Genomic DNA, 27912 nt, shown 5'->3' on the forward strand with positions numbered 1-27912 from the left:
CAGTCTTTCTGCAACACCGAAAGAGTTGCTATGGGGAAGTGAAACACTGGTCCATTAGCTAGACGGGTCATCACTGTACAACTGTTTACCAAAGGTAAAAGATGAGTGTTGCTTGATCGTGTGGGTTTCTTTTTAACAAATAATGGAGATAACCTAGCAGGGGAATGTCAAATGAACAGCTTAATTCAAATACTACCCTTGACTTGCTTAGGTTCCTGTACGCAAAGGGATCTTGTAGCACCTTTGAGACACATTGAAAGAAAGAAGACGGTAGCATCAGCTTTCGTAGGCTTGATTTTTGCTTCCTCAGATGCATCCCATGCATCTGAGGAAGTAGATGCAAGTCTACAGAAGCTCATGTTTTCCCCTGGACTGCAATTCCCAGCATTCCTCACCATTGCTTATGTTAGTTATGGCTGATGGAACTTTCAGTCCAAAAAACATCTGGAGGGTTTCCTATTTCTACACTGATTCCCTAACTTAGAAACTATCCCCGTTTAAAGCCATCTTCTGTTTAAAGAGCTGCCTGCTCCAAAACAGCTGAACAGAGATAAGGACAGCAAAGAAGAGATATGAAGCTATCTATTAAGAATTAGCACTTAAATGTTAAAATTTAGCACTTTTTAAAATAGCAAAAACACCTAAATCCATGGATGCTCAGGTCTCATTAAATACAATGGCATAGTAAAATGGTGTCCTTAACATAAAATGGCAAAATCAAGGTTTGCTCTTTGGATTTAAAAACAAACAACAATTTCAAGCCCTGGATGGTTGAATCAGTGCATTTAGAATCCATGGATTTGGAGGGCCCACTGTATTGTTAAATGTCTGGAAGTCAGAGAGTGCTGTTGATCTACTGCAAATAAAGCCAAAGATCTAGCAGTAGATCTCAATCTTCCTTCTGCCCACTTCTGTGCTCAGGAATGCAAAAGTTCCTACTTTCAGAGTCAAAGTGAACATTGCATTCCCTCCCTAACATGAAGGGCAGCTTTTCAAGACAAAAGTCAAAATGACTGATCAATTATTGGATTGTTAACAAAAGTGAAACAGTATGGTATGACCTCTAATGTACACAAAGTCCTCTGGCGTGGAACTATGCACAAAAGAAGGATGTTGGCAGTAATCCAACATGCGGGTCCTGACTAAGAGGGTTGACTGTACATTTCTAAGCACTGAGCAAAGAGATATTTATATCGCATGTGTCCATGTGCCCCTCCTCTGTGACGGAGGGGAAAACAACTGAGGCTGTGTCCGCACTGCAGAAATAATCCAGTTTGATGCCAACTTAACTGTCATGGCTCAACGCTATGTTATTATGCGGACTGAAATTTGTTGTGGCACCAGAGCTCTCTGACAGAGAAGACTTAACGGTTTCTCAAAATTACAATTCCCATAATTTCATAGCATGGAGCCATGGCAGTTAAAGTGGTGTTAAACTGAATTACTTTCTGCAGTGCGAATGCAGCCTCAACTGTTTTTGCCTCGCTGACCCTTTGCCTCTGGTGCCACAACAAACGATAAATCTCAGGAGTCCATAGCACTTAGCCATGACAGTCAAACTGCATTATTTCTGCAGTGTAGATGCAGCCACCTAGGTATCTATAGTATTCCCATTGTTTTTGTCTTAACTTTTCTATAGTTTCTCAAATTATGAACTCCCTTGAATCTGTTTTCCTCCCAGCCAAAAAAAAAAAAAAAATGTTTGAGAAATGTATATAAGAAGAACTGAAAGAGTTCCTTCTGCACAGCACAAATCAATTGTCCAGACACATGGTTCTATTACATTTTACAAGGGGAGCAGTACTGGACACATAAACACATGCAAAATTGCCACCTGTTGTTCTGGAATGCACAAGCTGAAACAAATGCTCCAAGCTTATGCAACAGCGAGAGCGGATCAAAACAAAAGCTAGAAAGGTTAAGACCACAGTACAGGTGTGAGGGTTGGGATGGTGCGGGGGGAGATACCCACCACTGCATTTCCCCCTTGAACACATATTGCGTATTTTCACTATTTCTAGCATTCTCTCCAGTGCTGTGGATTCAGTCTGCCAAACTTTCTAGTCCACATCATCTATTTTCTTACTATCCAACTCCTACTCCATCATAAATGACAAATGTATAGAATCAGCGCTCCCTATCCATGGGTTCTGCATCCACAGATTCAACCATCCAAGTTTAAAAATACAAAGCACACACCCATGGAAGTAGTTATAAGAATATTATTTAAAAACTCTCCCTGGATCCCAGCACAAGCCCATTTCCAAAATGCCATTTTTGAGCAAGTGTGGTGGCCACCCAATTCCAGGGGTTTCTGGATGAGATGAATTATCTAGATCCATTCGAATCCAGAAAGGCAGTTTTAGTAACCTTGACCATCCATAGAGTTCCTCAGGATTCAGTTTTGTCATCTATGTTATTCATCATATGCATGAAACCACTGGAAGAGGTTTTGCAGTCCAATGTCTTCAGTATGGCCTGCAGGTCAACTCCACTCCTCCTCTCCACCTCAGTCTAAGGAAGCTGTTTTGGTTCTAAACTAGTGTCTGTCATCAGTCAATGGGCTAAAAACACTGAAATTTAACCAAGACGAGACGGAGGTGCATTAGTTGAGGTGCATCAGGGAATAGGGATTAGTCTGTGCTGGATGGGTTTAAGCGCTCCCCTGAAAATGCAGGTTCACAGCTTGAATGTACTTCCTAGACTGAATCCTGAGTCTGGAAGTTCAAGTTTCACTGGTGGCCAAGAGTGCATTCGTGCAATTAAGGCTTGTGTGCCAGCTGTGCCCATTCCTTGAGCTGTCAGATCTAGCCATGGTGACAATAGCCCTTTGTCTGCATCGGTTCAGTCCAAGACTAGCCCTCAGCCTGCATGGTTTAGGAATACAAGAAACCATCTTACAGAGAGCCAAACAGACCATTTAGCACCATACTGTCTACACCTGTGTTTCCCAAACTTTGGTCCTCCAAGAGTTTTGGACTTCAGCACCCAGAAGCACTAGCCTGTTGTGCCAACAATCAGGAATTCTGGGAGCGGAAGTACAAAACATCTGGAGGACCAAAGTTTGGGAAACACTCATCTACACTGACTGGCAATGTCTCTTTGGGGCTACATACAGGTGTCTTTCCTCAGTTCTGTAGGGAAATGCTGGGGCTGAACCTGGGACCTTTTTTACCCAAAGTATGGGCCCTAGCACTGATCTACAGCCTTTCCTTGAACCCTCATCAAGGAGTTGGTAATTCCTTACCAACATACTTTTTTACTAACCAATTATTGATATTTTTTTTAATCTCCAAGACAGCAAACCACACAAATATATCACACATGGCAGCCAAGGCTACAATATCATGCCAAGCAGCTCAGCAGCCTTTAGGAAGATTAGTTGCTAAAGTAGCCACAATGGCAAAAATTCAAAACTGGAGCCAAGTGGAAAAGAATGGCACCAAGCAAAAGAAAGCAGCTAAGTTGTTTTAGGAAGGTGGAGTCCCTGTCTGAAGAAGCTGCTTCTAAGAGGTGATGCCCCAACTTTGCCAGGGAAACCTTTGTTTCAGGAAACGTTGGTGCTGCATTCCCATACACAAGCACACTTGGCACTTTCTACCACAATGCCAGCAGACGAAACCCGATCATTGCAAACAAACATCAACAGAAACTAATACTGACATAAATGAGTCCTTCTACAAAAAGGAGAACATGGTGCAAATCTCAAGCTCATTCTTACAAATGAACATTGAATGCACATGTTTGAGCCATGCATGAGCCAGCCTCCAGAGATCCAGCGTCCATTACATCATAGGCACCGCACCCAAAAGCCACCAGCTGTACTCAGTACACCCTTAAAAACCCATGCCCACAGCTTTGAAAAATGTTGCTTTTCTAGATGACAACTTCCAGACTGGTTCAGACTGTAGGGCCATGCTGGTTTGAGAATACTTAAAAAGCCACCCCCCCCCCAAAAAAAGTAACTTTTTCCAAACTCTATGCCATAACACTGGCATGCAACTTGACTCCAGGGATAATCCAGAACAGGCTCTTTCTTCCTGCCCATTTCAAATCAAGAAAGCCAAGACCCTACACAGAGCATCCATCCAGCTCGTATCCCATTTCATGTAGTTCAAAGCACATCTGACACTAGAAGGTGGGATCAAATTCCTTGCTTTATCCATGCCTGAATGAAGAGCTCAGGCAGGAGCAAGGAAAAAGGAATGTAAACAATATGATCCTCTGACCCATTTTTCGTGACAAAGGACAAAGTGCACAAAAGGCCCGGCTTAGCAAAGAGAAGATATTTCTCTCTGGCCAAAGGCACCTGCATCTTCCCCCCCAGCTTGGGAACAAGCAACTTCCAGCTCTACTGCTTCCCATACAGTGCATGATCAGTTTATGAGATTTGCTGCTAGAAGGTGTGGTAATGGCTGGAGGCTCAGGAAGCTTTTTAAGAATCATAAGAGTTGGAAGAGGCCATAAGGGCCACCCAGTCCAATCCCTTGCCATGTAGTAAGACATGATTAAGGCACCTCCAACAGATGGCCATCCAGCCTCTGTTTAAAAATCTCCAAAGAAGGAGACTTCACCACATCCCAAGGCAGCACATTCTACTGCCAAACAGCTCAAACCATCAAGAATGTCTTCCTAATGTTTACCTGGAATCTCTTTTCCTGCTGTTTTATTTCATTGCTCCAGGTCCTATTCTCTGGAGCAGCAGAAAACAAGCTTGCTCCATCCTCAATATGACACCTTTTCAAACATTTAAACATAGCTGTCATGTCAACCTTCTCTTCCCCAGTGAAACACACCCAGTTCCCTAAGTTGCTCCTCATTGGAAATGGTCTCCAGACCTTTCTACATTTTGGTCACCTCCTCTGGACACACTTCAGTTTGTCAGTATCTTTCTTGAGTTGTGGTGCCCAGAGCTGGACACAGAATTCCAGGTGAGATCTGACCAAAGAAGAATAGAGTGGCACTATTACATCCCTCAATCTAGACACTATATTCCTATTGATGTAGCCTAGAATTGCATTATCTGTTTTAGCTTGTGCATTACGCTGCTGACTCATGTTCAGCTTGTGGTCTACTTAGACTCCTAGATCCCTTTCACATGTGCGGTTGACAGGTCAAACATCATCTGTCCAATTTCAATGCATTTCTTTCTTCTTCTTCTTCTTCTTCTTCTTCTTCTTCTTCTGCCTTAGTATAGCACCCTGCATTTCTCACTGTTAGTTTTGGCCCAGCTCCCTAATCTTTTGATCCTAGGCAGGGTATTTGCTATGACTCCTAATCTGGTGTAATCTGCTAAATATGATAAATATGCCCTCTGTTCTATCATCCAAGTCATTTATAAAGATACTGAATAGAACCAGGCCCAGGATAGAACCCACACTGGACACTTCTCTCCATGATGAAGAGGAGCCATTGTTGAATACCCTTTGGGTTCAGTTGGTCAACCAATTACAAAACCACTTAACGGTCACACTGTCTAGCCCACATTTTACTAACCTATTTGTTAAAAGTCTTATTGAAAACAAGATATGCTACATCCATGGTATTCCCTTCATCTACCAAGTTTGTAACTCTATAAAAATATATGAGATTACATATAATATCCAGGAAACATAAAACTTGAAATTCAATAGCACAAAGATCCTGGAGCATCACTTCATTCTCAGAGGAAGGGAATGGCAACCCCCCTCTGAAGAAACTTGCAAAGAAAATCCCATGATAGGTTCACCTTAGGTTTGCCATAAATCGGAAAAGACTTGAATGCACACAACAACAACAACCTGCTGGGATCTACCTGCCAACTACCTACATGTCAAGCTACAGTCACTAACCCAGAAATTGGTCCCTGGTCTCTTTTTTCTAATGACAGTTGTAAATAGCACATGTAGGATTAATCATTTTGCTGCGTTCAGCAGCTAGATTAGTAATAGAAAACAACTGAAAAGGACATAATCGTCCTTCATTAGATTGCTGGAAAAGCAAGGTATGGCATCTGTCTCTAATGGAGACATTGACTTCCTCAATTAGAAATAATAACTACGTAGAGACGCAAGACAAGTTCTACGAGATTTGTTCTCCCTTCATTCAGGACATAAAAGAGCACAGTGATAAACCACATCCTCCAAATATTATGTTAAATTATGGGAATGATGTATTATGCTGATTATTTCTATCCTACTCTTTTGGTCTGTTTTTGTTGTAATCGTATAATCCTTTTTACCGACATTTTCACTTTATTAAATGAATTGTTTCTTTGATGATTGTTAATTTTTTTAATGAAGCTACACAGAACTAAATGCCATCCATAACAGGAATCCCAAACGGGCAAATCATAGAGGTACTATATCAAAGGCCATGGAGCAATCCAGAAATGACATCCACCACTACCACCATCTTCCACATAGAGACGGTCAGTGACCCACTCAAACAAAGCCATTTCTGGTACCAAACATACAGCAGAAGTCAGACCCATAAAACAACTATACTTCTGATGGAATACCATGTCCTTGAATACATTGGCCCAATATGCAAAGACTGGACAAAAGCTGACAACTGAACAAGTCAGGAGGGCTCCAAAAAGTTGCTGACAGAGTGGTCTCACCACCTCCTCTTCCTCCATAGTAGCAGGGACCACCCTTCTTCCAAAAGAAACATCCACAGCTCCCCAGACCCAGCTATACACTCCCTTCTCAACCAGATGTCATGGGTTGTTTCAACGTTCAAAAAACTGACCAGAGCTTTGGCAGAACCACCAACCATTTCAGAACTCCATGCATCTGAGGAAGTAGACCAAGTCTACAAAAGCTTATGCTACAATTTCTTTTGCTACGTTAGTCTCAAAGGTGCTAAAAAAAATCCCAGACTAGCATGGCTTTGTTGTTGTTGTTGTTGTTGTTGTTGTTGTTGTGTACCTTAAAAGTTATTTTTGACTTATGGCGACCCTACGGTGAATCTTTCATAGGGTTTTCTTAGCAAGTTGCTTCAGAAGCGGGGTTGCCATTGCCATCCTCTGAGGCTGAGAGAGTGCAACTTGCCAAAGCTATCTCTGTCTCTGCAATCTGTCTCTGTAATAACCTGTGGTTTGAATAGCATTCTTTCATTGCATCTGAAGAAATTGATTGATGTCTATGGAAGCTCTTGCTAAAATATAAATATGTGCTGCTAGATTCCATTCTCACCCTCCCTTTTTTCTTTTTATGCTGCAACAGATTGAAACAGCTACTTCTTTGAAAACTAATACATTTCACAAGACATTGTGGACCAGGAAAGGATGCTTTCAGATAACTCCTGCAGCTACCAATTAAAAGACGTTGGGCACTTATTTTCTTTTTCCCTCATTAACTCACTTTACAGTACAAAGGAGGGGGAAAGGAAATGGGGAAAGTAGTAAGAAAAAACAGGAAGAGAAGGCTAGAACATCATCTGGACCCTCTGAAAGGTCCATGGATTGGGGCAAGAGGAAGGGAGTTGGATTGCACAGTAAAAACCATAGTTGGCAGCAAGTGTATTTGCAAATCTGCTTCAAGGTTCTCTTCCGCAGCAAGCGAGAGGCTCCTCTCATACTCTTTCAGAGCTCCAGTGCCAAGTAGGTCAGACAGAGGAAACATCTCAGCACACTCGTGCGCCAGAACAGATGGCGGACTGAATGAATGCTCCGCAAGCAACCAACAGAGAGAAACCAGGCTCTACTCCGGCTCACTGCAAATGCAACTCAGTTCTCCGTATCCTGTTACAAGTCAAGAGAGGGAAGGAAGAGGCACCTGGAGCAGGAGAAGCAAAGGTAACTGGCAGGGCGGATAGAAAGCAACGATAAAGAAAAATGCATTGCTTTACAAAATGCATTTACATTTTTTTAAAAAAATGTGCATCTATTGCAATAGCTCTAAACATTCCTAAAATTTAATCTAAATGTAACACAGGCTGCAGAATTATTGCAGTTGAACATTGGTTAAACTGCCATGGCTCCATCCTAAGGATTCTTGGGGTTTTGTGGTTTGTTGTGGCACCAGAGCTCTCTAACAGAGAAAGCTAAATCCCTCACAAAATTACAAAGCTCAGAATTTCATAGCATTGACCCATGGCAGTTAAAGCAGTGTCAAACTGCATTACTTCTGCATTGTAGATTCCTTCTTCAGTGCAAAGTTGCCGAGGCTATAGAACTAGGAGAAAATCAAAACTCTTGTTCTGAATTGCCCACCATTTCTCCAACCAATATCCTTAGTTGTGCATGAACCACAGAGTCTCCTCCTTGCTCACAGACAGACAGAAAAGAAGAGCGGGGAGGAAGAGAGAGATTTTAGAGGAAGATAGTAACACTATAGTTTGTCTTGTGAACTAAGCTAAAACCTTCAGAATCCAAGAATAAGAAATGCTGGGGAGGGAAATCTAGAGTATATTTACCCTGTGCAGGAAAAGTGGATTTAATGGACATGCTTTGCAAACAGACCAAATGTAAATCGTACAGTTAGCCAAAGAGGCTCAAACGTAGCCCAATGCAAACAGTTACCTTAAGGGCTCTGGTCTTTCCAAAGAAAGCACATCCATCCGGAGGAGGGACGAAATAGGAATACTTGCAGAACTTCCTTTGAAAAGCAGATTTGTTAGTACAACAGTTGTCTCCATCTGTGGATGCTTTGCAAAGATTAAGCACTCATGCACAAGCAAGTCTCTGTAACTGTTGTGGTTATGTTTCATCATCATCATCATCACCACCACCACAACCACATCGACTAGCAGTGGTTTTGCACAAGCAGAGAATTTCAGAAGATAACAGAACACCAAGCTCCCTCTCTCTTCCTCCTAAGCAGTGGTTCTCAACCTTCCTAATACAGTTCCTCATGTTGTGGTGACCCCCAACCATAAAATTGTGGTGTCTCGGTTCCTAAGACCATCGGAAATATGTATTTTCCAATGGTCTTAGGTGACCCCTGTGCAAGGGTCATTCGACTCCCAAAGAGGTTGCAACCCACAGGTTGGGAACTGCTGCCCTACGGACTACTAATGCCATCACCATAACCATCATGCCATACACTATGTTTTGGTCTCCAAAACGGCTGCTGGAATGACCAGGTAAATTTCTGGTGGGGCCAGGTTTAGCCTGGTGCAGAACTTAGTTTAACTTAATTAAATATATAATTAGGAGAAAATGCCTTAATTTAAAGCGGTTAAATGCCAGTACCGCAGCCACAACGTTGTGAGTTGCATCCCAGAAGGCTCTAGGTTGACTCAGCCTTCCATCTTTTCAGAGGTCGGTAAAATGAGTACCCAGCTTGTTTGGGGGCAATTGTAAAACGGTTAGGGAGTGCTTAATTTACTCTGAAGCATTATAGAAACATAAGCGCTAACTTGCTATTGCTATTTAGGCCAAGAGTAGGAATTGCACTCCATCAACATCTGTAGAGCTGCTCAACTCCCACCCCTGACTTAGGCTCTGAGTATTTACAGTGTTCTACATACATTATTTGAGTCATTATGCCAACCCTACATTATTCCTGTGTTGCAGAATAAACAACTGAGAGGTTGGGCTGAGAGACAGTGGTTTCCTTAAAGGCCACACAGCATGCTCACAGCTAAGATGCAACGTGAATCAGCATAGCTTCAAGCTTGAATTCTTAACCGCCAGACCACATTAGCTCTTCCTGAAAGATGGGGTGCCATGCAGAAAAGCAAAGACTGTTCATTGCAGCCTGAGTTTCACACTTCTCACACTCCAAGAATAGAGTGGCAACAAACAAAAGAGGACAGAGCAGTTGTGTAGAGGAGGAACCTTACCATGATGAACTTCCCTCTTCCATACCAAGCTGACTGCATTATTTTTTTTTCTCTTGCTCTCTCATTCCATTCATATATGACTATAGCTGCATTTTCTACAGAGTAAGCCCATTCAATGCAATCCGGGTGACTTCTAGATAAAAATACTCTGGCTTTATGTAGGTACACATCTCAGCCAGAGAACTAGCCAGTCAAAATGTGTGTGGATTTGTAGCTTTGCAGATTTGTTTTGCAAAGCTGGGATTAAGGGACATTTGTGTTGGAATCAAGCTTTTCACAGTTCAGCCCCCACCAGTTTGAAGGCTGCCGTCACACACTGCAGAATTAATTCAGTTTGACATGGTTTTAACTGTCATAGCTCCATCCTTTGGAATCCTGGGATTTGCAGTTTATTGTGGCACCAGAGCTCTCCGATAGAGAAGACTAAGTCTCTCACAAAACTACAAATCCCAGAATTCTGCAGCACTGGGCCACTGCCATTAAACTGTTATCAAACTCCACTAAATCTGCAATATAGATCTTACTTGCAAAATGTTTCAAGCCTTATACTCAAACGTTTCAAGATCAGCACCCACCCAGCCCTTCTCAATCCCTTCCCGTAACTCAAGTGAGTTAACACAAAGCATGAATCCAGAGAACAAGGCCCTGGCATACAGAGCATGCCTTTGTGTACAAGAAAAAGTCCCTCCGCACAAAGAAAAAGCCGGCACCAGCTAACAGCCCATCAAACCTGCTACAAATGATTATTAAATCAAAACGAAGCAGAAACAATGTCAGCTCTGTGCCTGCTTTTCACCACTGAATAATGACAGTGTTTAACTTCCCAGTGCAAGCAGCATTACCACTCTGGAACCTACTTGAAAGATTGTCAGGCTGCAGACTTAATTACGCCTTTCCTTCTTTAAACTACCAGGCTGCAGTATTTAGCAGGTAGGTCTGCACAGTTTCTTACATGGAGTGTGCTGTGGCCCGCTTAACGTCAATCCTTCTATTATCCTTCTTTCTCCTAAGCCCTACCTTAGACAATGAAGCACAAAACAGAAACCTGAAATAATTTAACCAGATCCAGGAACCAGCGTGGCACAATGGTTTCAATGCTGGTCTATGACCCTGGAAGCCAGGGCTCAATTTCTCGCTTGGCCATGAAACCCACGTTGGGCAAGTCACACAGTGGATGGCAGTGGCAAGAAAACCCTATGATGGATTCACGTTAGGGTAGCCATAAGTCAAGAATAACTAGAAAGCCCACAACAACAACAACAGGAACCTAAGCAAGGGGAAATAACAACAAGACATCCTGCTTTTTTCCCTATTCAGAATGGGGTTGTGAGAAGACATGACTCACTAGAGAAGACAATAATGCTTAGTGAAGAAGAATAAAGTAGGAAAAGAGGAAGACCCCATTACTCAATCAAAGAGTCTTCAAAACCTGAGCAAGGCAGTTGGTGACTTGGAGATCCCTCATTCATAGGGTTGCCATAACTCAAAGTTGACTTGACAGCAGTTAACAACAAGTATTTGAACTGAAATTTTTCATTATTGGGGATGTGTGGGGGAAGCCATTTAATGTTGTTTAAAAATTACTTGCATACAAACTCAAAGCTTCATGCCGATTTTTAAAAACCGGAACATTTGTCTTTAAATTTTACAGCAACATGCACTTTCCTTAGATCATTTGTTTAAATATAAAGGATAAAGGCATTGCTAACTGTTGATACACTAGTTTTATCGCACCCACCAAAAGCTTATCACACCCACTCATGATATGCATGATGTGCTGTGGTTATCCAGCCGCCTACTTCTAACATAACGCCTTTTACTTGCAAACTTGCTCTTTTTGGCAAGCAGTTCCTAGCAACCCTAGAAAGCCAGTACTGAGGAATTCTGGGAGTAGCAGTTCAGCATCTGGAGGAGCACTCACTTCCCATCCCAGGCATAAAAACACGAGGTGTGTTCCTAAATACTCCCAAAAACCAAAATTATCCACATGGGCGGCTGAGGTAGTGACACTTTTGCTTTCCAATGGTTCAATGTATGCAAATATTCCAAAATTTGATGGGGGGGGAAATCCCAGCTCAAAAACATTTCTGGTCCCAAATGTTTCAGCTAAGGGAGACTCAACCTGTATGAACTAATACATAAACAGGGAAGAGTCTAGCTCCATCTCATCTCCGCTGTCACTTTCCTCCCATGACAAATCTCATGGGAATTTCCAATTCCTGCAGTCAGGAATGAAAACTGGAAATGTCTTCTTTAACTTTGAAGGTTGCATAAAAGAAGCAATATAGTTGTCTTCAATGATCTTAAGGAATGTCACATAAAAGATGGATCAAGCTTGTCTCTGCTGTTTCAGAAACTGCAACATGAAACAATGGACTCAAGTTACAAGAAAACAAATATCCTCTTAAACATCAGGAAGAACATCTTTAAAGGTAAGAGCTGTTTGACAGTGGAACAGACCGCCTTGGAGGGTGGTGGACTCTCCATCTTTGGAGGTCTTTAAACAAAGATCAGATGGGCATCTTTGGATGGGGTGCTTTAGTTCTGCAGGGAGTTGGATAAGAGGGCCATCCCACTCTTACGATTCTGAAACTTCTTCCTTAGTTGGGAAAAAGAATCAAGCATCCACCTCTTGGGTCCTTTGGATGGAGGTTTATAATTAGCTGTAGAGGGAAGATCCTTCATCCACAAGTATTCATTACACTCAGCAAGTCTGGGATGCCTTGTGTAGCTCTCACTTGTCGCTCTGCTAGGTTTCAGAGAGACAAATCCCTCTCTTCCACGCCACCCCCTCCCGGCCCTGGCCTTTCTTTTTACACAGATGCTGCATTATCAAAGTTCCTGCTATTCATTCTGCTTCCTGTTTAGTAGTGAAAGACCCTTTTTATATCAGTCGCTCTCCCCCTCCGCCGCAACCCCATCAGAGAGACTGTTAAAGACAACCGGGCGAAGACTTTACGATGGAGCAGATAAGGTTCTTAAAACTTATTCAGCAGGAAGGAATGGCTGTACAGTAATAGCTGCAGCTAGAAAAATAAAGGATTGGGGCACAGAGATAAAGAAATCCAACCGTCTTCTTCTTATATATGCCCAAGCCATGCCTAAAGTGATATAAATGGACTCTAAAAACAGCTTCATATCTCTGAGGTCCCAAACAGACTGTAGAAATAATCCAGTTTGAGAACGGAGTAGAGTGAATTTTCTTCCTGCAGCTTTCCTTCACAACTATACACAGAAAACAGAACTACCATAGCATTTGTAATCCTAACTTTGGTATTCAATGATATACCTCTATACCTAAGGAAATATTGTTATATTTAACATCAGTACTTTACAGACCCTCATAGGATTGTGAAAAGGATTATTCCTTCTGGATACAAGGTGGAGGAGGGGGAAGCAAGAAAATTGCCTCTCAACTCTATGTACCTGGGAAAGTACTTTGGCTATTTGGAGAGACATGAAAAGCCTTGCACCATCTGGAAATGCAATTTCAGCGGAGCACTCCGAGAAGCTCTTCCCTTCCAGCAAAGTAGATCCAGATGGATTTATTGGCCATCTTCATTCTGCAGAACGTTTTGCCGTCATTGTTTCAGAGGCCTAACGCTGCTACTCTCAGTGTTAACTAGAAAGGGTGACTTGAAGTCAAGCTGTACAAAGATCTGCAGTACGAATAGGTCAGGCAACGACTGCTGAATCTCAGAAACCAGAAGGAGTAAGATTTCCAGTGAGTCAGAAACATAGCTCCTCACTCTTTTTTTATAACTATTAAAATCATGCAACAATGCAGAAGTGTGCAAAATACCATGCAAATCTGTTTCATTTGCACAATTTAAGCATTACAGTGCTCAGATTAGCTTGTTGCAAGACACAAATGAGTCTTTTAGGACACAGCTGATAGCACTGTGATTTCCTAGAAACCCCTCGTCCCCCCCTCCCCAAAAGGCCAAAGATAAACTGAGATAGAACAGTTCTTTCAAAATTACAGATAGAGGGACAGACTACACTACAGGGAATTTGTGATTGGCATTGCCACAGAGCCAAGACTTGCAAGGTCGAAACACTAGGAGTTTTTTCTTAGAAGGAATGATGCCATCATCTGCCACACCCTACATTCCCATCTCCTCTGAGCTTTGCTGCATCCCTTGCAGTTGTTAACTGCCATCACTTTTGACTTATGGCAACCCAGTGAAGGAGAGACCTCCACGTCTCCCTGTTATTAATAGCCCTGCTCAGGTCTTGCAAACTCAGGGCTGTGACTTCCTTGCTTGAGTCTATCCAGCTGTGTTGTGTAGCTTTGGACTTTCATTTCCCACCTTAGCATGCCAGCAGCTGAACGCAAGTGCTACTCTTTGTAAGCCGCCCCGATTGCATCTTGTAGAGGGGAATGATATAAATAAATAAATATTATTATTATTATTACTACTACTACTACTCATACTTGGCCTCTTCTCTTCTTCAGTAGGTCACCGAATGGCTTCTAACCTGTGAGTCTCATCTTCCAGCACTATCTCTTGCTTCAATTGTCTCATCATAGGATTTTCATGGTGAAATAAAAATGCAGAAGTGGTTTACCTTATATCCTTATACATCAGCAAGTGCATAGCTATTTATAATATCTTTGTGGCCACACCTAGATTCTGGACTTCCTTGCCATGAGAGGCAAAATTGTCCTTTTCTTGGCAGGCAGAGACATTTGTAGTCATGAGGGTCTTTGGTAGATGAGCTGAGCTGATGTTGAAGGGGATGTAACTTTCAGTTCTGGTAATGGTTTGGAGGTGGGATTTTTTTGCATGTATCCATGGATATTTTTTTTTATCTACAGATTCAAGCAAAATATGAAAATATTTTTTAAAAAATATAAGCTCCAGAAAGCATACCTTGATTTTGACATTTTATATAAGGGACACCATTTCACTATGCCATTGTATTTAATGGGACTTAAACATCCATGGATTTTGGTATCCGTGGAGGGTCCTGGAACTGGAATCTACAGGATGCAAAGAGCCCACTGTATTAATTTCCCTGTGCATTAATAATATTTCTCTTTTCAGATTGTATTTTAAGCAACAGCTCTTTGGACAGAAAGCACAGATCCTGGAATGAGCGCATGAGGCTTGATCCTCTGCCAAAACTTGGCTGGGGAAGCTGAGCCCCCTTCTCCCAAAAATGTTCACACAACAAGGATCACTAAAACACCTGCATAGATTAATCCCCTAAGGAACTACCAACTGGAGTTACAGCCATCTTTGCATTCCTGTAATAGGATTCTCATATGTTGTTCCCTTTCCTTGATTTATTAATGCTATGCTGCAAAAGGAAAAAAAATGTTGCTATGTACCTTTAAGTCATTTTCAACTTATGACAACACTTAGGCAATCCTATCACAGGGTTTTCTTGGCAAGGTTTGTTCAGACGCAGTTTGCCATTTCCTCGCCTTGTCCAAGGTCACCAAGTGGGTTTCTGTAGCCAAGCATGGATTCGAATCCAGGTCTCCTAGAGTCATGGTCCAACACTCAAATCACTACATCATGCTGAGTCAAACAATTTTATAATGTTTAATTCATTGTTTTGCCATTGTTTTTATTAGTCACATTGCTAAATGCTTTATTTGATGGCAGTACATGTTTTATTTTCTTATTTTGTTTTATATTTCACTGTATTCTGTGTTTTTACCATTAAGAAAAAATACAGGCAAGTTTGCAGAATTCACAGTGACCTGCCTGCCAGTCTTTAACCTTCCCATCCCACCTTAAAACACACACTATTGGGGCTACTGGCAGAAAGGTAGGGTACATAGTAAATAACTAAATAAATCACTTAAAATGATAAAAAACGAAGTCCGCACAAAGTGGGCTGTGTATATGTCATGAGCATTGAGCTGTACATCACACCACAACATGCAGGTTCAAGAAACTCTTTCAATAAATGCTCAGAGCCACATAAGCAATCTGCCAAGTCCTTCATAAACTCACAATAAATTATGTCTAGAATCCAAGAGAATAAATAGAGGCAGCAAGTGTAAGACTGGGAAAGAGGGGAAGGAAAACAAGCAACAATTCAGCAGCTTTTAATTTAGTTAGGTTCTCCTGATTATGGGAGAGATTGTGAAACAGCGTAGACTGCAAAGAGACAACCGAAGTACCCTTGGGCAAATTGGTTCGCAAACATTGAGCAAAACCACCTGTATGAAGAGGTTCAAACCTTGGAGAGAGAATCAGGCAGACCTCCTAATGTGGCAGGATTGTATCTCTCAGCATTCTTCACCATTGGCTTTGCTGGGTAGGGCTGCTGGGTGGTAATCCAACAACATCTGGAGGGTCGCATGGTTCTCACCTCTGGTCAAAACTAACCAGCTGATGGCTGTGTGGGATACACACACACACACACCCTATGCTTCACAAAATAGTTGTCCCTGGTTGAATAAATTTGCTCTGACAAGAAAGAGGGGGAAAGGCAGAGGGAAGCAGGAAGAAATACAGTAATTTTAGACTAAGGTGAACTTGTGTTTGATTTCAGCTCCACGATCAGATTCAAAATGCTCCCTTCTTGGGTCAAACGCTTGGCCTTGAATCAAAGCACAGCAAATTCAGCGCTTGGAAGCATCGCTAATTTTTGGAATACAACTCCCAGAATGCCCCAGGCAACTCTTCCCGGTTCTGATATGATAAGGAGCTCTGTAAACACATCCAAAGAGAAGGTGGAGACGGCAACCGTTGGGAACAAGCGCAACCACCAAAAAGGTTAAGGGAGGAGCGCCTTTGCTTGTGAATCCTTACTGGACAGGAATCAACATGCAGTGCAAGTACTTAGCTCACTTTCCTCTCCATCACTTTCCTTACTGCAAGGCATCCTTGGTAGTAGTGGGACCATGCCTCTACAGTGGGTTATAATATAAACTTTGGAGAAGCTATGCAAGATATTGAACTATAGTTATAAAACAGATTCAGAAGTTTAGACATGGGGGCCACCAGCTGCTACTATGTGGAAAGGGATGAGTTTGAAGAAGTTTGTGGAAGCACAGAGAACCTCTGAGAAAGCAGGAACCCCAATTTTCCAGTGTTCTTGTTCACCCTGAGAGTCTCCCCCGAAACTGCAACTTCTCCTCTTCAGGCTTGTCACTTTCCACATGAAGAAAGAGATAACAAAGAGAGGGTAATTCCTGATATAAATGGGGTAATGCCTTCTTTAAATCAAAATAGAGATTGTTGTCAAGGAATCAGAAGAAGACAAAGGCTAGAAGAGCAACTATGAAGGCATGAGAAAAAGATCCCCAAGTGTAAATATATCTCTAAATACCAAAATAAGGATCATCCAGTCCATAGTCCTCCCCAGTTTCTAAGTATGGATATAAAAGCTGGACAATGAAGAAAGCCTATAGGCTTTCTTCATTGTCATCTTAACTCATTTTAAATGTGGCGCCAGAGGAAAATAGATATGTATAGATATGATGGACGATAAAACTGTAAAAAGACAAATGAATGGGTCCTAGAGTAAATCAAGCATGAACTTTCACTAGAGGCGAAGATGACTAAGGCTGTTACACTTTGGGCATATCATGCATTGTCATGACTCAGAGGAAAAGATGATAAGATTTGGTAAAATAAAAGGCAATAGAAAAGCAGGAGGATCGCAAGTTGATAAATTCAAACAAGGGGAGCCAACGGTCTTCAGTTTGCATGACCTTAGCAGGGCACTTGATGACTGGGGATCTTAGAAGTCTCTCATTCATAGGGGTTGCCATAAGTCAAAGTTGACTTGACAGCAAAAAAATAACAAGATTATAGTGTCCATGTTTCCCTTGTGCAACAGAACAACTTCTGCAGCAGAAGTTGGGAGAGGCACTAAGAGAATTAAACTAAGCAGGACATTGGAGAAGATGCAATTTAGAAAGAGTCTGGAAATGACCCAGACAAGCTTTCAAAAATGGGATTGAAGCAGGGTTTTGAACATAGCTATCTAAATTCAAGACAGTTTTCAAGAGGCAGGAGTCATGAGGGCCTTCAGATAATGTCAGACTGCAACATGATTCTCATCCCTGGCCTAAACTGAATGTTACATTAGTGGGCATCTGCCACACAATGGGATTCTCTTTCCTTCCAGTCTTGCAACTCTCTCCTCTGTCATGTTTCAGAAGGATTTCAAGGCCCTAGAACAGCTTTTGAGGATAACAGAGGGCAGCTTCAAGGTGGAGGTGAACCATGCACCTCCCAGCAAAATTTGTCCTTTCTGATGGTTCAGATCCATACTTACCTGCAAACACAGAGATAAATCAGCTCTCATATATATATATATATATATATATATATATATATATCAACTTTGTTTTTTATGTTTATCCAAATGTACACACACATACACAATGGGTGTTTCTAAGATGCTGCAGAGATGTTGCAATGTCCTCTTAGGAAGGAGCCTCCCTGTCCTGCAGATTCTGCAAGGGCGTTGGTGCCATCAATGCATAACCTTTGTTGCACCAATATTTAATTAATATGGATATACAATTCAAGGAGTACATTTAAAGCTTCTTCAGTTTTGTTCTCAGAACTCAAAAGCATATGATTTCATCATCTCTGTTCTGCAGCGTGAGAAAGATTCACTTTCTTTTGCTAGGAAGTAAGCAAGACTTGCAGCTGATGGGTAAAAACAGCTGTCAAGGCAACTATAGCCATAGCCCTAAATCTCTTGCCACTAGCCATGTTGGCTAGAGGTGAAGGTAACTTTTGGGAGTCCCTCAATATCAGTGTTATAGAAGACAGAGAAAGCACATATGCATTATTTCCACCCAGATGTCCTAAACCAAAATACCACACAGTGGAAGAGTGCATATTTCATACACAGGTAGCTACATGATCAGTCTCCAGCACTTGCCACTAAAGGATAACCTGCAGCTGGACTAGTAAAAAGACTTTTGCCCAAGATCTCAAAGAACCACTGCAATTTGCAGTAGACAATTCTGGGACATCTGACCCTGCTGCCTGACTCAGGATAAGAGCAGCTTCTGACGCACTCAATTCATTTCCTCCCTCAGGCTTTCCTGATTCAGAAAAGTCAGGCCATTCTGTCTTCACATAAGGCAATTACAGGATGACTTATCTTTAGTGTGTTTGCCTTGATTATCCTTGTGATTTTTCAAGGGTGGGTGGGGATTCTGACTGCACTAGTGTTCAATAGAAAGCAGTCCATGCCTCAGTCACTTCTGGAAAGGGTGGCTCATCTGAATGGGAATCAAGTGATCTTGTAAAGTGAATGTTCAATTCCTTCCTTCCTTCCACACAAACCAATCATCTCCCCCCGCCCCATGCTGTTCATCCGCAAGCCCCAGCATCCCCAGCCATCATAGCCAATAGTAAGGAACACTGGATATTGCAATTCAACATCTGGAGGTCTGCATAATTCCCACCCTGATATGCACCAGAACTTAGACTCTGTCATAAATGTGTATGATAAACATGTGTTTGCCAGGGTGCAGGGCGAGAAGAAGAACGGAAAGGTATAGTTACTATGGACTAGTACCTGGTGTAGCATTATCAGAAAGTCTGATAAGCAGCAGTGAGAAGTCTTACTTAGACTGTTCCATTTTTCCACCAAGTTGACAGTACTGCATTGCAACTGGGCATGCTCAAAGGCAAAACTCACAGGACTGTACTTTTGGCATTCTGAACCTTAAATATCTAAGCAGCTTCTAGGATCCTTGGATTTTCCCCAGTCATGATACTCACTCTTCTTAGTGTCTCCTATTTTAGCTTCCTTTCCCTCCATGCCCAGCATCTAAGTTTGTGATTGCTGCTCTGTCCTTATGGAATGACGAAAATACATATATTTTGCTGAGTTTGATTTTATTTTGTCTACATTGCAATTTGGGAATGTAAGCCATTAAAATGCAGAAAGCCAGGACATAAATATTTTAAATACATATTAAAAGTTGCACAGGTAAAACAGATGCAGTGCAGCATTAAAGTCACACTTAAAAGAAAAAGCTGTTCTGTAGACACCAACCACTGAGTCCAGAGCAAAGTTATGATCTCCCAGCTTCCTCAGTCCCATTTTAGTTAGTCCACCTCTCTGGATGCTATGTAAGTCTGAATGTAGCACTGCAAACATTTCCAGCATTAGTAACACTTTGATATGGGAAATCCATTCCCTTTGATGACTAGTCAGAGACCAACAATAGGGCTTTGACAATACAGGCACCGGCAGAACTCACAACCATCCAGGCGTTAAAAGCTGATATGCAGGAGAAAGCTTGGGAAAAGGGCACTTCTTTTATTTAGTCAGAGATTGTGTTCATTAAAAATGGATCAAGGCAAGAACTGATAAGGCTGGTGAAGCGGACAACTGAACCTGGCGGTTCTTCAGAAGTTTACCTCCAGTGCTGGGTTCCGTGATGTTAAGCAGAGCAAATGCTTTCGTTGAAGGCAATTTTTAAACTAAGACATTTGGACCCTGCATAAATAACACCATCACAGGATTCCTTGGTAGTCAACATTATTAATGATGGACAGTTCTTAAAAATGACACTTTTGAAAACGGAAACTGCCAAACAAGAAGCGTATATATTGCCAGTGCTGTCCTGTTGTGTGTCTTCAAGTTGTCTTCAACTTGTGGGAGCCCTAAGGCAGCCTCTATCACAGGGTTTCCTTGGCAAGATTTGTTAAGAAGGGGTGTTATCATTGTCTTTCTCTGTGCCCAAAACTACCCAGTAGGTTTTCATAGAGAGCCAGAGTGGTATTGTGGTTTAAGCATTGGACTATGACTCTGGAGACTAAGGTCCAAATCCCCACTCGGCCATGAAAACCTATTGCATGACCCTGAACAAGTCATACTATCTCAGCCTCAGAGGGGAAGGCAAAACCAAACCCGCTCTGAATAGATCTTGCCAAGAAACCCCAATGAGAGGTTTGCCTTAGGGTTGCCATAGGTCAGAAATGACTTGAAGGCACACAACAGCATGGCCAAGTGTGGATTTCAACTCTGGTCTTTCAGCATTCTAGTCAAACACTCAGACAACTACACAACATTGGCTCCAACATGCCAATACCTCTCTTAGGGTTTGTAATATCCAAGCTAACTCCATTCCAGGAACACAAGCCTTCAGAAAAGTTTTATTCTGGCAGCAGAACTGATCACACCAAATAGTTGCTGTCAGGCTTTTGAAAGTTTTTCCCCAGTTACACAGTATACACAGTCCAAAAAATTCACCTGTTCCAAAGGTCTTCATCGCATTTGTAAGCAGCCCAAAATACTGCCTTCCTCCTTCTTTCCCCCACATACCAAGCTATAGCTTTCCACAAGAATGACCTTGCTAATGTGCAGCTCCTGCCTCCTCCCCACACATCTGTTCATTATCCCAAGCCACGAATGATACACAATCCTTTCTTTTCCCAGCATCACCACTAGGATATCATACCCCATCATCCCACACTGCCACACATATGCCCAAGCATGACAGTTAAGCATGGGCCATCCCTGAACCATGATCCTGACAGAGTTTTAGCTAGGCTGAGCCTAAGTTGATGTTGTTTTTGTGTTTGTGTCTTCAACTCATTTCCAAATTGAAATGGGGACCCCAAGAGAAACCTGTCGTAGGGGTTTCTTGGCAAGGTTTCTTCAGAGGAGGTCTGCCATTCACTTCCTCCACGGCTGAGAGTGTGTGACTTGCCCAGTGGGTTTTCATGGCCAAGAAGACACTCAGAGTGCTATAGTTAGAAATGGGATCACCTTTGGTAGATCCAGGTCTGAGCAACAGATCAGGAAATCCCTGTGAAATTCCCCATCGCTGTCTGACTCAACATTCCCAACTGCAGTATGGGCCCACGCTATATCTTAAACATGACGATATTCCCAGAAGCCACATCTCACCACAGTAGCAGTTGCCTGTTAGATTTGCTGGTTCTTTTATGCATCTGCAGCTGAAAGAAAGAGTTGGCTTCACACGTCATACCAAACAACATCCTCTCCGAATCATCCTATGTGAGCACAGCTACCATTGTTTAAAGCAACTGTTGTGCAAATACAGAAAATCCAGGGACAAAACAGACAGCTGTATGCAGTCAAGGACACAGCCAAAAGCTTCAGACAAACAGACTTCACTACCATGTTGAAGAGCAGCATTTGTCAGCCGCTAATGATTGTACAAAATCTGTTTAGCTAAACCGAGGACAAAGGCCTGATTCCAGTTGATGATCCCAGCTGAAGTAGACTAATGGAATCGACAGAACTAGCATGAAATGTTAAGCTTGTAGAAGTTTACTGAATCAACAGAACTGGCAAAATTTTCTGTTGAACCAAGAAATCTACTTTTGGTGGGGCTAACAATTGATATTTGGATGTAACATTTCAGTCTCACAAATAATAAGATAGGGTTGGAAAGGACACTAGGATGATATTTTAGCCCAGTCTCCCTGCTATTCACGAATGCACAACTAAAACACACCTGAAAGATGTTCATCCAACATCTGCTTTTGTTTGCTTATTTGTATTATGTTGTTGTTGTTCTTGTTGTTGTTGTGTGAATTCAAGTCATTTCTGACTTATGGGTACCCTATCACAGGGTTTCCTTGGCCAGGTATCTTCAAAGGAGGTTGGCCACTGCTGTCTTCTGAGACAGAGAGCATCTAGTGGGTTTCCATGGCCAACTAGGGATTTGAACTCTGCTCTCCAGAGTAATACTCCAATGCTCAAACCACTAAACTACACTGGTTCTCCAACCTCTGCTTCAAGACCTCTGAAGGGGAGGGTTCACCATCCCAAGGCAGTCTCTCCCACTTTCAAACAGCTCTTACTGTAAAGAAGTTTTTTCTAATGTTGAAGTGGAATTTCTAATGTTTAAGTGGAATTTCTTTTCTTAGAATTTCTTTTCACTGTGCATGACCAACAGAACTACCCCTGAATAATAAAAAGTGAGCCATGGTACATAACCTGGACTTATGACATATAAATTACTAACAGGATGTTAAAAATGAACGATGAAGCAAGCAATCATCTTGCTTCCTCTACAATATATGTTATATATACATATCTGCCTAGGACCCTGTTTTTTTCCATTTTCCCCTCCAAAGGTAAGGACTCGTTCCTGCCTTCATAACTGCTTCTTTGTCTGCATGAACCAAGATGGCAAAGAATCGAAGGACTTGCTCTATCAGCATTCTGCCTTGAAAGAACGCTAGTTGTAGGTGGGAGGAGAGCCAGCAAAAGCAGCTTAAGTTTCAAAACATGTCACTTTCTTTTTGTTTAGGAAGTCAATATCAAAATACAGAAGTCGGGACATTCACACAGGTGTGCCCAGTTACCACAGTCCTCCAGTGATGATAACCTTTCCTTGCTGTCAAGGCAGCCAGGGCTATTTGATATACAGCGAAACTGGGCAGGTTTTCAATTCATTATTCATCAATGGGCGGGTGAAACGTCTGCTTCTGGGAAGGAACAGACTAGCAAAGCTGAAGCCAGGAGCAAGCAACAAAAGTGACTTCTTCCAAAATGAGTTTTAATACAGCAGCCCAATGGATGTCTAAGTAGCACAGACCCCCAAACTATAAAAACATATTGATCCTCTCTGCAGGCAGTTTGACACAATGGGAAATCAGCCATCTACAGGATCCAGAAGGAAAGATGATTTATAAGATGACAGCTGTGTTTGGAAGACACAATAACTTCCAAGTGTGTGTTTGTCTTCAAGATGCCTGTTGAATTCGGATGACCCCATGCATTTCACAAGGTGTTCTTAGACAAGGAATACTCAGAAACACAACAACAATTAAATAACTCTATTAAAAACACACTGAGAGCCAGTGTTGGACTAAGACTCTGAATACCAGGGTCCAATTTCCAGCTCCGTCATGAAACCAGACAGAGTTGAACAGTGGAATTCATTGCCACAAGAGGTGGCAGTTGCTGCCCACTTGGATAACTTGAAAACAGGATTAAATATAGTTGGCCCTCCACATTTGTGGCTTTGACATTTGCGGATTTGATTATTTGCAGTTTCGTTTAATACGTTCTCTTGAGGAATCTCTAGGTCTTTCTGCCAAAAGTTGACCATAGAGTTGTGCTGAAGAACCTACAAGTTCCTAGAGAAAACACTTCTCCAGGCATTGGTCAGTCTTCCAGAATAATTCTATGATCAACCTCTGGCAGATGTTGACCACAGAGTGGCACTGGAGGACCTGGAGATTCCTAGAAAGGTGCTTTCTCAGATAAAAAGAATAGTGTCTTTTTTATTTGCATTCATGGGGGTCCTTCTCCTCTAACCCTAGCGAATATGGAAGGACCACTGTAAATTCATTAAGATCAGGCCCATCCATGGTGACTTGGAAGAATGGCTATGCATCACCTTCCATTATTAGAGACAAAATGCCTCTCTGTATCAGAGAGAACTGGGGAAAACAGTTCCAATAATGTGTGAACTTAACCATTGTGGGAACAGTATGCTGGACTGGACAGGCCTTTGGTCTGATCCAACAGGACTCCTCTTACATTCTTAATCGGGGCAGACAATCTAAAGGGGTCCCTTATGGCAAGTGATTTTGGGGCACACTGAGCAAACGTCAGAACTGGCCATTGTACCAGACCTGCAATAGTTTACTTCTGACGCATGAGCCAAATGTAGCCACAAAACCTACCCGGAACCCATTCAGGGTTTTTTTAAAGTAGATAAGCGGGAGCGTTTGTTTGTTTTTTCCCAAAAGCTGACTCCTTGGCAACTTGAGTGTTGTCTGCTCAACAGGAACATTGCAGATCCATTTGCTAGAATCAGGCCCACGGGTTTTACTTAGCAACTACTGGCTTTGCTTTCATCCAGGTCTTTAATTACACATCCTTCTCCCACGCCTTGCACTCGAGAATGACAGGCCCGGTTTTCTCAACTCGCATTTGTTACGGCAATGGGCTAACAAGCCTGACAGGTTTTTGACGCAAAGGTAGTGTTTTGGAGGAACATTTAGACAAGGACAGCCACAAAGCATGATCCCGTCTAATTATAGCAATCATCGTATTAATAGCAATACCTGCTTAGCCCTTTGGAATGGCGGAAAGCGCTAGACACCAGGGCAGATGAATTTATAAAGCATCAAGAAAACAAGGCTGTCAAATTTTGCTTTCCGGTTCATATATTTCCTGCCGTACACATACCAAATGGTAACTGTGATATTAAAATATAGCACATTTGCAACTAAACAGAATCCTTAGGATACCCAGAATCATAATGCTTGGTCAGGCAACCTACATGCCTTTGCTTTGCTGTTGTTGTGTGCCTTCACGTTGCTTCTAACTTATAGTTACCCTAAGTTACAGCCTTTTCTGAGAGCTGAGAGTGTGTGTCTTCTCCAGGGTCATTCAGTGGGTTTTCATGGCTGAGCAGGGATTTGAACTTGACCTTTTGGAATTACAATGTAGTACTAATGAATATGGAGTATGAATAATGAAATACAGAATATTAGAGCTGTGCAACAGACTAGTACTACAATGTAGTACTAATGAATAGCCATAGTCCAACATTTGAGCCACTACACCATGCTGACCATCCACGGCTTGAAAATATTAAAAAGTAATATAAATTCCAAAAGCAAACTTTGTCTTTGCCATTTATATCAGGAGCACGATTTCATTATGCCATTGTTTGGGACTTGAGCATCCATGGATTTTGGTATCCACAGGGGTTCCTGGAACCAAACCCCTGCAGATACCAAGGGACCACTGTACAACCATTGTACAACTGCACAATTCTAAAACTGGTCAATCCTAAATTGTTTTGATGAACAAATCATGGGGGGGGGGGGTGTTGCCATTGCCTTCCCCGGAGGCTGAGAGCGTGTGACTTGCCCGAAGTCACCCAGTAAATTTCATGGCTGAACTGAGAATCAAACCCTGGTCTCCGGAGTCATAGTTCATCACTCAAATCATGATGCCATGCTGGCTCTACAATCCTGCAAATTACCAACAGAATGACAGCTGGCCATTTCTGCCTAGTGGCTTCCATACGTTTCCCGAATCACCATAGGTACCAGGCAAGTGACTATCTATAAGGCTGGTCATGTGGCCCAAGCAGTTAGCATCTGGTTTGTTTCAAAGGAGGTTGAACAAGAGGTCAATGATGTGATATACTCCATAAGGTTGAAGTGGCTGCCTGCCAGCTACTGAACTTTTACAGTTCTAAACCAAGCCAGTTATACTGTATTTCTATACTAAAAGTCCAAAGGCCGCCAGATTCAGCTTCCTTCTATCTCCATACATCTAACTAGAGGTAGATCAGTTTTAGAAGATACTTTGTTGCTGCTGTAAATTGCCCTTGAGTGGACCTCGATTCATGGCTACCCTGCGGATGAGACATCTCCAAGTCCTGCTTAGGTTTTGCAGATTCATGCCTATGACCTCCTTTATTGAGTCCATCCATCAGGCATGTGGTCGTCCTCTCTTTCTACATCCCTCCACCTTTCCTAGCATTATTGGCTTTTCTAATAAGTCATTCCTTCTCATTATGTGGCTATGACAGCCTCGGTTTGATTGTTGTGGTATTGCATAGGAGTATTTCAGGCTTGATTTATTTAAGGACCCATGTGCTTGAATTTTTGATAATCTTCTCCAACCTGGCAGCTTTCAAACACAGCTGCACTTAATCTATCAGTGTTCCAGACTGTTGGTTCTGCTGGTTGGGGATGATGGGATTGGAGTCCAACATACTGTAATCTTGTAGACTCAAGGATGAGGAAAGCTGTTGGAAACATCTCTATCCACCCCAATATCATAGTTTTATGTTCAGAGATGGGCTATGCTGCCAGAAAGGATGAGACCAAGTGAAGATAATGTCAGCCCATGAACGCTCTCACAACCAGTGACCCATTCTCTTTGTACTGCACGCTCAGTGCTTCTCAAAAGCATGTCACAGCATAATGCTAATGTCACTCCATGAGTTTTATTACATAATCATCAGCTTTCTGAAAGAAAAGTTAAGTTGCACCACCTCTGTGGTGCCAAAGAGAGTCATTTTGCCACAAGCCATTTGAATGTTAAGTTGAATGCCACTGCAGAACGCACCCAACAGGTTTAAGAAAATGCTCGCCAATGCAAGGCATGTAAGGTGAGGAATTGTTATTGTATTCAGAAGCAAAAGAAATGCAATGAGCAAAAGTATCAGGTCTCCTTGGTGTTCACGATAACAAGAGCAGTCCCACTTCAAGGGAATGAGCACCCTTGCACTTCCAACCTCATCAATGTCTGGCAACCATCTCAGCCATACAAAGTCTTCAGTCTTCTACTGCTCAGTTCTCTACTCAGCTCTAAAACACATTTAGCAACATAACCAAGGTCTACAGGAGTCAATTTTGAAGTGCAAGTCCTCAGCATAGCCAAAAATGCAGGTAGCAGTGTGGGTCCATTCATATGTGTGTGCATAGAGATCTTATCCATCTCTACATCTGCATACACACAGAGACACTAAAAGCTCACAAAAATACATGGTTGCGGCTAATGCATGGTTGCATGACTGCAGCTAAGCTTAAAGAGAAGGCTGAAGGAGTGACAGATGACATCTTGATCCATGATGACGACGACGATGACGATGATGATGATGATGATAGCCTGGCATTTTAACCTTCTGAGTCCTGACAAATTCTAAGCTAAAACTAAGCTAAGCAACATTTCCAGAGTACTAGATTTATTCTTAGACTAGCATTCTTCTTTTCAGATGATGCACGCAAGAAGGCATACATGACACCAAGGCACCCTCCCTACAACAACCCTGTAATGTGGGTCAGGCTGAGAGACAGAGTGATGGGTCCAAGGAAACCCCTTTAGGGAACATTAACCTGAGTCTCCCAAATCCCAGTCCAACACTCTGATCACTATTCCCCACTTGAAATGAAAATCCCAATGAGAGTTTGACATTGCTATTCACTTACTGCATCTGCACTGCAAAACTAATGCAGTTTGACAGTGCTTTACTGCCATGGCTCAATGCTATGGACTTCTGGGATCTGTAGTTTTGTGAGATAAATAGCCTTCTAAGCTAGTGCCACAACAAGTTATAAATCCCAGGATTCCATAGCATTGGGCCATGACACTTAAAGCACTGTCAAACTGCATTATTCCCGCAGTGCAGATGCAGCCTTAGTCAAGGATACATTACCTGCTCTGGCTTTGATGCACAAG

General features: G+C 42.2%; 1 protein-coding gene and 1 long non-coding RNA gene across 3 annotated transcripts in view; one reads left to right on the forward strand and one right to left on the reverse strand.

Moving 5' to 3' along the window:
* Positions 1-27912, reverse strand: part of LOC149307423 (A-kinase anchor protein 13-like) — a 183596-nt gene that overhangs the window by 145194 nt on the left and 10490 nt on the right. The gene's annotated exons all lie outside the window — the stretch shown is intronic.
* On the forward strand, positions 7416-18039 carry LOC149307425 (uncharacterized). 2 transcript variants are annotated; one of them, XR_016282335.1, is made up of 4 exons: positions 7416-7780; positions 12125-12203; positions 14231-14255; positions 14823-15222. It is a non-coding gene; the product is annotated as an uncharacterized LOC149307425 (long non-coding RNA). The 2 variants fall into 2 exon arrangements; XR_016282334.1 differs by lacking the exons at positions 14231-14255; positions 14823-15222 and adding an exon at positions 16288-18039.

Source organism: Sceloporus occidentalis, unplaced genomic scaffold, assembly GCF_023333645.1.
Source record: "Sceloporus occidentalis isolate IW3139 unplaced genomic scaffold, rSceOcc1.0.p SCAF_9, whole genome shotgun sequence".
NCBI classification, from domain to species: domain Eukaryota; kingdom Metazoa; phylum Chordata; class Lepidosauria; order Squamata; family Phrynosomatidae; genus Sceloporus; species Sceloporus occidentalis.